This window comes from Parasteatoda tepidariorum, chromosome 1, assembly GCF_982258835.1.
Source record: "Parasteatoda tepidariorum strain Cologne lab strain chromosome 1, Ptep-v5.0, whole genome shotgun sequence".
Lineage (NCBI taxonomy): Eukaryota > Metazoa > Arthropoda > Arachnida > Araneae > Theridiidae > Parasteatoda > Parasteatoda tepidariorum.
Window position 1 is genome coordinate 137,136,295 of NC_141755.1, and position 10,926 is coordinate 137,147,220.

The 10,926-nt window shown below is 25.8% G+C and overlaps 1 long non-coding RNA gene across 1 annotated transcript; it reads right to left on the minus strand.

The window, feature by feature from the left end:
• Positions 1 to 4,834: 4,834 nt before the first annotated feature.
• Positions 4,835 to 6,616, minus strand: LOC147817069 (uncharacterized). Its single transcript, XR_015430116.1, has 2 exons — positions 6,155 to 6,616; positions 4,835 to 5,772 (listed from the first exon to the last, which is right to left on the minus strand). It is a non-coding gene; the product is annotated as an uncharacterized LOC147817069 (long non-coding RNA).
• Between the last annotated feature and the right edge of the window lie 4,310 nt (positions 6,617 to 10,926).

Consider the following 10,926-nt stretch of genomic DNA (forward strand, 5'->3'; position numbering starts at 1 on the left):
TTTCTTCTTCCTTTTACAGAAATATTTGTTATGGCTAGTATTGGTGATAAGAGAAAAAGGGTAAGTTTTGGTACAATTTTATCTTAGTCATAATATTAAATTCTATGTTTTCTTTTCCTTCTAAAAACTGAATTTTTCTCAATATTCAAATCGTTTATCTTCAGATTTTAATTGCTTTTAATGATTTTTAAAATAACGCAGAAAGATTGAAACAGTAAAGATGTCTGTTAGAAAAAAAATAGTCTTTTTTCTTAATACAATTTGTAAAGAACCTAATGAATGTCGTGAAATTATGGATTAAATTAAATCCGTGTGCAAAATTTAAAAGTCTCGTGCAAAATATCGCTTAAGAAACGCCCAAATAACGCAGAATAAACAAAAGTAAAATAAGGGGACCGAACTCCTCAACTTTTGAGACCCTATTTTTCCAGAACTCTCTTTCCGTGTTTTGATAATTTATCCAAAAAGTAGTCTGTTTAATTGTATCGGAATCCTTAACACAAATAACACAATAAATTAATAAAAATAAATAAACAAACATTCATTGGCATATTTGAGGTCAATCCTTTAAACCACTAGGTTCGGTTTTTTATTTGTTGAAAATACGATTAAGTTGTTCATAATAAAATATTTTTTTAAAACTTTTTTGCATGGATTACTGATTTCTTGCATATTAATGCAAGAATTTAGTAATTAGCGAAAAGTACTTCATTTTGAATTTATGAGGTTGTCATGAACAACTTGCATCCCTGAAAGAACTCTCCATTTGCATGATTTTTGGGTCTTTTTTGAAAAAAATCTTAAATCAAACAAATTTCAACCAGTTGACATACCCTAATATATGAGGTTCTAAGTTTGATAGATAATCTGTTTGACTATAAAACGTTTTTTTTATTTTTTATAACTCTAAAAATTTATTTTTCGTGCTCATGTTAATTTATTACTTTCTACTAACAGGATGAAGAAGGGGAGGAAAGTTCTGGTGGAAGCGGCGGATCCAAGTAAGTAAACTTTTTCTCGACTTAATTCACTGTCTCGACACTAAATGTATTTCTTCATTACATGCACCAATGCACAAAAATTATTGCTCTTCAATTTCAAATGAAAAACTTTTCTACGAAGGTGAATTGCGGCATAAAATCTTTATTTTTTCTGCAATTTTTTTTGATGGATCTAATATCATAGTTTAAATGGTCCTTAATTCGCCTTTCTGCTTTGGATATATTTGGGTTTTCGCTAGTCATAGTTTATAAAGTGGTCGAAAGTTTGGGCTTCTTAATGTTCCAAAGTATTTCCCCATATTTCCAAACTTTTTGAAGTAAATCAAAGCAGTTGTGCACACAATAATTAACTTCATTTTTCCAAAGATAATCCCATGTAATAAATTCTTCTTCTTATTTTTTTTTTTTTACATAATGGTTGAAAGATTTTTGAGCTTTGAGGCATAAAAGTTTTTGCACTGTTTTAAACTGTGTAATGTAAATTTAAAAATAATCAAATAGTATTTTTGCGAAATGAACATTTAAAAACTTTATTTTTCATATTTCATGACTTAGAAACTATTCGACCCATTGTGTTTAAAATTCATCATTTAAAATCGCAGTATTTACAATGATTTTTATCAATTTAATATTCCTAAATTCCTTAATATATCATTTTAATACCTTCCCTCATTTAGTTTTTAAATTGATTTTATACCAAATAGTATAAAGAGTCTAAGATGTTTAGATAATTTAACAGGCTTAGTCTTTACCAGCAATGTCTATGCATATAATGCATGCATGAGTACAAATAACTACACAATGTTTATTTTATTGAAAACTAAAAACTGAAATTATGTGTGTTTTGTAAAATCATGGGTATTGACACGAGCTATTCTACTGATATACGATTCTTATGTTAGTATTTTTATTGTTTCAGTGTCCGCCCCGTGGGCAAGGCCATTCGTGTACTCCATTCTTCTAGCGAGGAAGAAACGCCCTCCCAAACGGTGAGTTCATTTTTCTATATCAATTTTTCTATATCAATTTTTTCTATATCAATCTATTATTTTCTGTTCTGCAAACAAAGTTCTTTTTTTTTATTTACGTATTTGCAATCCCTCGAACAGTAGTAACTAACTGATTTTAAGTCATTTTTATTGTTTTTTTATTCCTATAACCAAAAAACATAATTTATATTTAATAACTATTCAGATTTTGATTATTTTTTAAAGCGTTTCAATAATTAAACTATAAAATGTTTAATGTACCAGTTCTTTCATAGTTCATTATTTAATTAACAAACTTAGTAATTAAACTAAGTAAACTAATATTAATTATTAAAAAAATGCAAGTATCGCAAAGCTGTGAAAAGTATGTCATTTTTTATTTAATAGAAAGTTTTGCTGTAACTAACTCTTGGGTACTTGTCTTTTTAAACAAAAAAATCTAAATAAATATTACATTAGATGTTTTTTATGAGTTCAAAAGAAAGCATAGCCTAAATTCCTTAATGATATTTGATGAAAATTTTAATTAAGTAATATTATTAAGTAAAATAATTATACTTATTAAGTAAAATAATTATACTTATTAAGTAAAATAATTATAAGTAAAATAATTATACTTAAAAAATATTTAAAAAAAAAATTTCTTTTTAAATTATTATAATTCCCATTTTTACTTAATAAGATCATACTTGGCTATAATTTTCATTACCAAAGCCTAGCTGGTCATAAAACAACCCCGAAATGCTTTAGGATTGTTTCATAATTTAAGTCCGCCCATTGGATATTCGTGCGCCTAGCTTTTTATGTTTGCTCTTTTTAAAGAAGTTCTTAAAATAGGGACATAAACTCATGCTTTTGGTTTATTAGTAATTAATTCAATTGACATATATTTTGTAATTATATTTATGCATATTGATTCCTTGCAAAAAAAATAATTCTTATTAACTATTATAAGTCAATTGCTTAAAAAAAATTAACACATTTTTACATAAAAATTCTTTGCTTTTATTAAGAGGTTAATTATTTTTGATTTTTGTTTCTTTTCCATTCTATTGAGCTTACAACATAACATAAGATACAATGCCTCATTTTCTTAAGTAGCAATATCAGATGCTTTATAAGAGCAAAATTGTACTTTTCGTAATAAAAAAAATTTTGAACGAAATTTTCGTTCAAAAATTTCGTAAAATCAGTACGAGGGTTATACTTGGATAGTTTTCGTAGTTGAGATATTTTTAGAGATATGTTTATTTTAAAACACTTTATTCATCATATTATCTATTATTTATTATTATTACATTCACTCTCTGCATCATAAAGATAATTAATTATCTTAATTAGAAGTTCCTTCAGGTCCCAGATTATCCAGGATGCAATTTTATTTTTTTTTTAAATCAATAATCTAGGATAGATTAAACCAAAGGATGACTAGGCTTGAGGCCTCTCAATTTATGGTTCCTAAAAGTACTTAAAATCGTGAAAATTAAGGCACAACGTTAAAAATATTTTTCAACCTTTAATATTTTTAAATTTAATAAATGTATGAAAGAATAAAGTGCTAATAATCATAAGTTAATTTTTTTTTTACATTTTTCTGCGCCTAATTTTTTAAACGAATATTGTATATAATTTTCTTGCAAATCCGAAACGAAAACTTATTTATCGGAAGTTTACATTTTTGCTCAAATTTTTATAAATAAACTCTGTGCATACTTTAAAAGTGTTCAAAAATATAGAATACACCTAATTGCTTTATAAATGGCATTATATTTTTTTCGCTTCTTTTTCTGTGTAATATTCTTAACAATTTAATTATCAACTTCAATTATTAAATTATATTTAATTTTAGTAATAAAAATGTAGCTTTAAATAAACCAAAAGCTTATCATAAAATAAAAAAGGAAGCACACACAGAGTTTGAAAAGTGAGTCCCAAATTATCGTTATTTCTATTACTCGGTCCTTTAAATGCAATCAAGTTAGACATAAAGACAACAAATTGGGATTAAATCTTGGAAAAATTACAATATGTAACTCCCGATTCGCACCGAGCACAGAGCTGACGAAAAAGATCATCAGTGGTTGACGAATCACGGGCTAGAGTCAATACCTCCTTGATTGAAGAAAGCCGAAGGACGGAAAACGATGACTCATACAGTTAGGCCCAGATTTGCTGATCACTTCTGACGAAGCTTCTCTTTTTCCCTTCTGTTTCTCGACACTTTTTCGTTACTCTTCTACTAATTTTTTACTTTCTACAAATTATTATTATTATTTTTTTGTCTAGATTAAATGTTCTTAAATTGTGTAAAAATGCTTAATATATTTATTTGTTTTCAGAAATGATTAACAATAAATCAATTCTAACAAAAATAACTGTTGTGTGAATGAAAAAAAAAATATTTTTAAGCATTAAATATCAGTTTTATTTTATAAATTGGAAAATTTTATCTAACTTTTTGTTATAAAATGTATGGATTAAAAACAAAGAAATATATTTTTAAAGGGATTTTACACATTTATTATTATTATAGTTTTGACATAAAACTAAGAAAGGGGTCTAATTTTTATAATATGATACTTACATTTTTAGTAGATGATTATTTTGGATTTTAATGATTATGTTTTGCATGTTATTAGAACTAGAGCATACGAAATAAAATAGAAATTGTTTGTAAACAATGACATAAAATGAGCTTAAAAAAATTTAGAAAATCAAATGCAGTCTTCAAACAAGGTTTAGATAGTAAAAAAAAACATATCAAAAGCATGATTATAATTTGTATTTTTTTCCTGTGGAAGTGTGATTGTTAGAAGTGATAAACTAAAATTAAAGTAAGCAACCTTAGATAACAAATATTTTATTAAATAGCAAATTCAAAAAACGATAAATAAAATGTAAACACAAATTTTACTGAAATATGTTAAAACTTTCAGTAACATTTAAAAAAGTATAATTTTTACCATCACACTGATAAACTAAAATAAAGTAAGCAACCTTAGATAACAAATATTTTATTAAATAGCAAATTCAAAAAACGATAAATAAAATGTAAACACAAATTTTACTGAAATATGTTAAAACTTTCAGTAACATTTAAAAAAGTATAATTTTTACCATCACACTGATAAACTAAAATAAAGTAAGCAACCTTAGATAACAAATATTTTATTAAATAGCAAATTCAAAAAACGATAAATAAAATGTAAACACAAATTTTACTGAAATATGTTGAAACTTTCAGTAACATTTAAAAAAGTATAATTTTTACCATCACACTGATAAACTAAAATAAAGTAAGCAACCGTAGATAACAAATATTTTATTAAATAGCAAATTCAAAAAACGATAAATAAAATGTAAACACAAATTTTACTGAAATATGTTAAAACTTTCAGTAACATTTAAAAAAGTATAATTTTTACCATCACACTGATAAACTAAAATAAAGTAAGCAACCTTAGATAACAAATATTTTATTAAATAGCAAATTCAAAAAACGATAAATAAAATGTAAACACAAATTTTACTGAAATATGTTAAACTTTCAGTAACATTTAAAAAAGTATAATTTTTACCCGTCACACTGATAAACTAAAATAAAGTAAGCAACCTTAGATAATAAATATTTTATTAAATAGCAAATTCAAAAAATGATAAATAAAATGTAAACATAAATTTTACTGATATATGTTTAACTTTCAGTAGCATTTAAAAATAATTCTAATGTCATTTAATATCTCTTTTCTAATGTCATTTTCCTTGAAATGCATCTCACATACCTATAACAAAATGAATACAATATTTAAATGTGCATTTAAAATAAATAGTACATACTATATTCATGTATGAAAAATTAATAGATTTTTGTAGAAAAATTAATAGATTTAAATTTCATAATCAAATAAATTACAATATATTATGGTCAAACAAAAATGTTTAAAGTTTGAGCAAAAATTTAATAAAATACTAAAATTATTAATATTTTTATAAAATAAAACTCTATAAAAATAACTATATATTACAATAGTTTGCGATATGATTGATAAGAACAACTTAATTATTATAAATAATTTATCCACAATTTAAAATAATTTACTCTTAGTAAAAATATAATAAAGAAGCATAATTAAATTTTTAAAAATAAGAACAAATATTACTCACTTTAGAATTCTTTGCAACTTCAAAATCTCTTGGCATGGCGGCAAGCCATTTCTTACGTATTGGGAAATCCAAAATTTAATACTTTTGTACCATCAACTTTGTAAAATCCTCTGCAGTTTGGTACACAGCACTCATTGGCAATTATCCATAACACTAAGAATTAAATTAATGCTGACATTTACAACATTTGTTGAATAAATATAAATTTTACGAAGAACGTTGACACCAGAACACACACGGTTGTTTACAAATTCAAATCAAAAATATTCGCCAATTGGCTGAATGCCGACACATGTTATAATACTTGAGAATATCGCCAATGGCTCGTTTGATCAGATTCGGAGTTTTTCGTAAAAATAGCTACCCTGACTGGTTTCCCTCTGGGCCTAACTCTACTACGTCATCATCGCCTATAGTAACCCGTCGTGAGGCTTGATTCCTTTCTAGGAGGTATTGCTAGAGTCCCCTTGCACTAAGACAAACCGTGAGACGCTTCCGTGGTCTTCTTCTTCTTATCCTTTGCTTTCGCATTAGGTTCAAAATTACGATGCTGCGGAGTTGAACATAGGTAGCCGTAAACTCAAAATTGGGTTGGCTGTTCAACTACGGTAATAAAATGAAATAAAACATGAAACTACAATTCAAAAAAAATGTGTAGTTCTTATTTCTCACATTCACCAGTTTTGTTTCGATTACAACTCAGGCAAATATTCTTTTACAAAAAAAGGTTTGAGGGATAAAAGAAAACTTTTAATTATCCTTTATGAAGATCAAGTGGGAAGAATGATCTCTACTAATTTTTTTTACAAAAATAACGCTTGGAACGCCATCTGCTACATTTCAAGGATTGAAAAGTTTTAACAAATCTATAACGTGGAAAATCGGCTCTCTCCGAGAGTTATTACTCCGATAATTGCCGTGCTAAGGTTTGGCTCATCTTTTACTTTCATCATCAACTTTCATGTATTCAACTCAGTAACAAATTTTGTGTGTTGTCTTAGAAAATTACGCATTTCAAAATTATGTAACAAATCACAATTCAAAATTTTTTCGACTATTATTTAAAATAATAAAAATAATAAATATTTACTAAACTTAATTTTTTAGATAAATGAGCTTCATGTGCAAAGATTTCTCAATTCATTTAAAAAGTTTTCGAGATAAACATAAAATTAACAATAAGGGGTCCAAACTTTGGATCGGTCTCCTGACCAAACTTTGGGAAATATATTTCTCCGATTGCCTATATTTTGGGAGTCAAAAATCCAAATTCATCGAAAGAAAGACATGTTTATTTAGAGGAATTTTGTTTCTGTGTCGGATTTTCGTAATTTTAAATATTGTCTACGCTTATTAATTAGCATGTTAGAGGTTCCTTCTTCGACCCATTAAGAATAAGTCCCAGAGCGTGAAAATCCAATCAATAGATCAAAAATTATTCTGAGTTGTTAGTTTTTTTTTTGGAAAAATTTTATCGAAATTTAGGGTTCTAGGATGTTTTATACAATTGGAAGAAAAGGCAACAACTTATCTCCATATTAGAAATTTAATATAACTATACTCTAGCAGCGTAAATGACAAGAGAGAAATAGTACGTTGCTAAGCAACCAAGCTTTGAAGATAAAAAAGAATGAAATGAAAATTGAAGCCATTCTTCGTTTTTGTGTCAGCTCCGGTCAGAAAGGCTCTTTTTTAAAAAATTGTTAAAATGAAAATATCTGGAAGTTTCTTGGCAATTGTTTTGTTTTTAGTTGCCCAAAGCCAAAGATTGATTTCGTTTATATTTTCTTTAAAAATAAAATTTGAATCGATTTATAAATTATTTATAATTTTACTGATTTTATTCTGTATAGGCACAAAAGCTTCTTATGAGACATTTTTATTTAAGTTGTTTTTAACTTCTTTAAACATGAAGATTTTATACAAAAACCAAATTTTTCGATATTTCTTTTATTTCTTTATACGGCAATATTTCTTTTTTTTTACAATTGAAGGAATTAGTGAATGTCACGTGACATTTTAAAAAGATTGAAAAATTTATGTTTAAGAATATTCATTTTTTAAAAATCATTTCATTCTATTGAATACATGATTTACGTAGCTTTCTTTACATAAAGATAATTTGCAAATAGCATCTTGATGTTTTTATGCATTCTGAAACGGATCTTCATAAAATGTCGCTCAACATGTTCAATAGTTACAATCATTAAATATTGTTAATATGGTTTCTTTGCTTAATTCCTTTATTAACTTTAATTAAGCAAATAAGGCTAATTCAATAAAGCTTAATTCCTTTATTAACTATTCAAAACTTATTTAACGATTCTTACCGTCATTACATACATATATATCTGATACGATAGCCTCTATTTAAACAGAATTCGTGAGGTAACTTAAGAAACTGTAATAGTGGTAGCAAAACTAAGAAGATAAATTTATTTTATTACGGTTATATTCTCCACAGTATTAAATAATCAATTTGAATATATAACTTCACAGACTGGTAACAAAATCTTAAGTTTTGAAATTTTGAATTAAAAATAACTTCTTTATTTCAATATAGGTGCCACAGTTTTTTAAATTTTTTAAGGACCGAATGAACCTTATTGAAATAGTAATATACAAACATTTACTTTTTTCAATATAATATTCTGATCAAAATAATGATTTATAATTTATAATTTATGGTAAAAATTTCACTTCCGGGAAAAGCAAATCAGGGCGAAATGTATTTTCACGTTCCATGGATAGATGGTGTGAAACTAATAGAGTTTACAAGAGAATCTGCATTCATATGAACAAAATGAGATCCCCCGTTATCAAGTTGAGCACATCAGCTCAGCTTGATACTCGGGAATGGTTAGGGAAGTTAGAATTTGGTTTAGAATGGCTGGAGTGGTTAGAATTTTAACATTATCGAGATTAAATTTATTCGAATTTGTGGCAATTGATTTATCGTATTTCTTGTGAATGGACTTATCTAATGTGTTCCTTTACTCTAAATGACTCCTTTAGACCTAGTTAGAGCGCGCTAAACATTTGCTTCAAACGTTACCATTCTCAGAGCTCGGTGGAAAATAATGACTGTCCTCATGAATGTTCAAAACATGTCGACTTTTATTTATATTTTTCTACGATAATGCAATTTCTCACTTTATTTTTGGGGATTATTCATTTATGTCCCCCTGAAATATTTTATGTGATATTAAAATTAGTTTTAGGTAAGATAATGGCTATGGCTCCTTTGGAACCTCCTAAAAACATATGTAATTTATCAAACTTTCTGAAAAATTCAAAGCAATACCTTTTTATTTGTTAATTTTTTTAAAAAATATTTTTATTTTGTTTCAGTTATTTATTCACTTATTTATTTTTTTACTGCTTCTCTGAAAAACATTTTTTAGGATGTTAAACAATTCCGTCTACAAGTAAAATTTAAAAAGTCTAATGAATTAATGGAATGATCCCTCTCCCCTGGAATCTAAGTTAAGTAGTTACAAATCAATTATTTCGAACAAGTTATCGTCTTCCTGCTAATTCGAAGTTTTTGGAAAATATATATTTTTATTCATCGATTCTTAAATCTATCGTACAAATGTTTTAGTGCATGCTTAAGGACATATTTCAGTAGAATTTATATTTTACCCTTTATTTTATTTTTTTGCTTAAACAACTCAAGTTATATTAAATGTATGAATAGTAAGGTAAACCAGGCTATTTTTCCTCGTTTTTCCTGCAGCTCTCAACAAAATAATAAAATAAGTTTAATTTCCAATAATTTAATAAATTTAATTGTTTCTAACTGTTTCAAGCAATTAAATGTAAGGTTCCAACAGATTTCAATTATGGGGTTAATTAAATCATTGTCACGTTTCAATTGAGCCTAAAAAAAACGTTAACATGTTTATCTTTTTACGGTGAAATAAAAAAACAATTTCTATTTTTAATACATCTTTTTAATATTCTTAATATATCATATTGTATCATTAAGGAAATTCTAAAGTTGGAAAAAGAATAATTTTTTGAGATGATGATTCTAAAAATAGCATGGTTTTGGAATCTTTTAATATTTTCTTATTTTTTGTATTTTCTGTTTAAGACAAATCGAGCAATTTTCAGATATGAAAATATTTTTTTGAATTTTGCTTAAATTGAGAAATAATAGAAACAACTTTTTAGACAAATTTATTGAACATTTGAAAAGTGCAACTATCTTAAAGTTAGTGAGCGAAAATAAGTTTAAACTACAAAATATAATTGTATGTCCATAATTTTTTGTTTATTTAAAAAACAAAACGAAAAATAAATGCTGTGCATACACAAGCATTTATTTTTCGTTTTACTTATTACTCGAATTATTACTTAAATAACAACAGAAACAATAAAAAAGTCAATCAATTAATCTTCATTTTTCAAAAAAGTAATATGCATGGTAAATAGTCAGCTGTTTCGAATAGAATAAATTTGATCAGCGGAATATTTTTTGACTTTTTATCAAGATTTAATTCTCGGCTAGATGACAATAATTTAAAGTTTTCTTTCAATGAAAATTTGACAATAACTTGAAAAGGAATTTTACTTCAAAGGAGAATTAGTAATTAAAGTACTAAAACAATTGATTAGTATATGAATGGAAAATTAGCGTAGCGTAGAAAATTATGAGAAATGTTAAAATTTAATTCAAAATTTTTTCATTTCCAATTAAATTATATTATAAAAAATAAAAAACAATTATTATAAATTATTTTTGTATGAAAATATCTTTGTGTAAA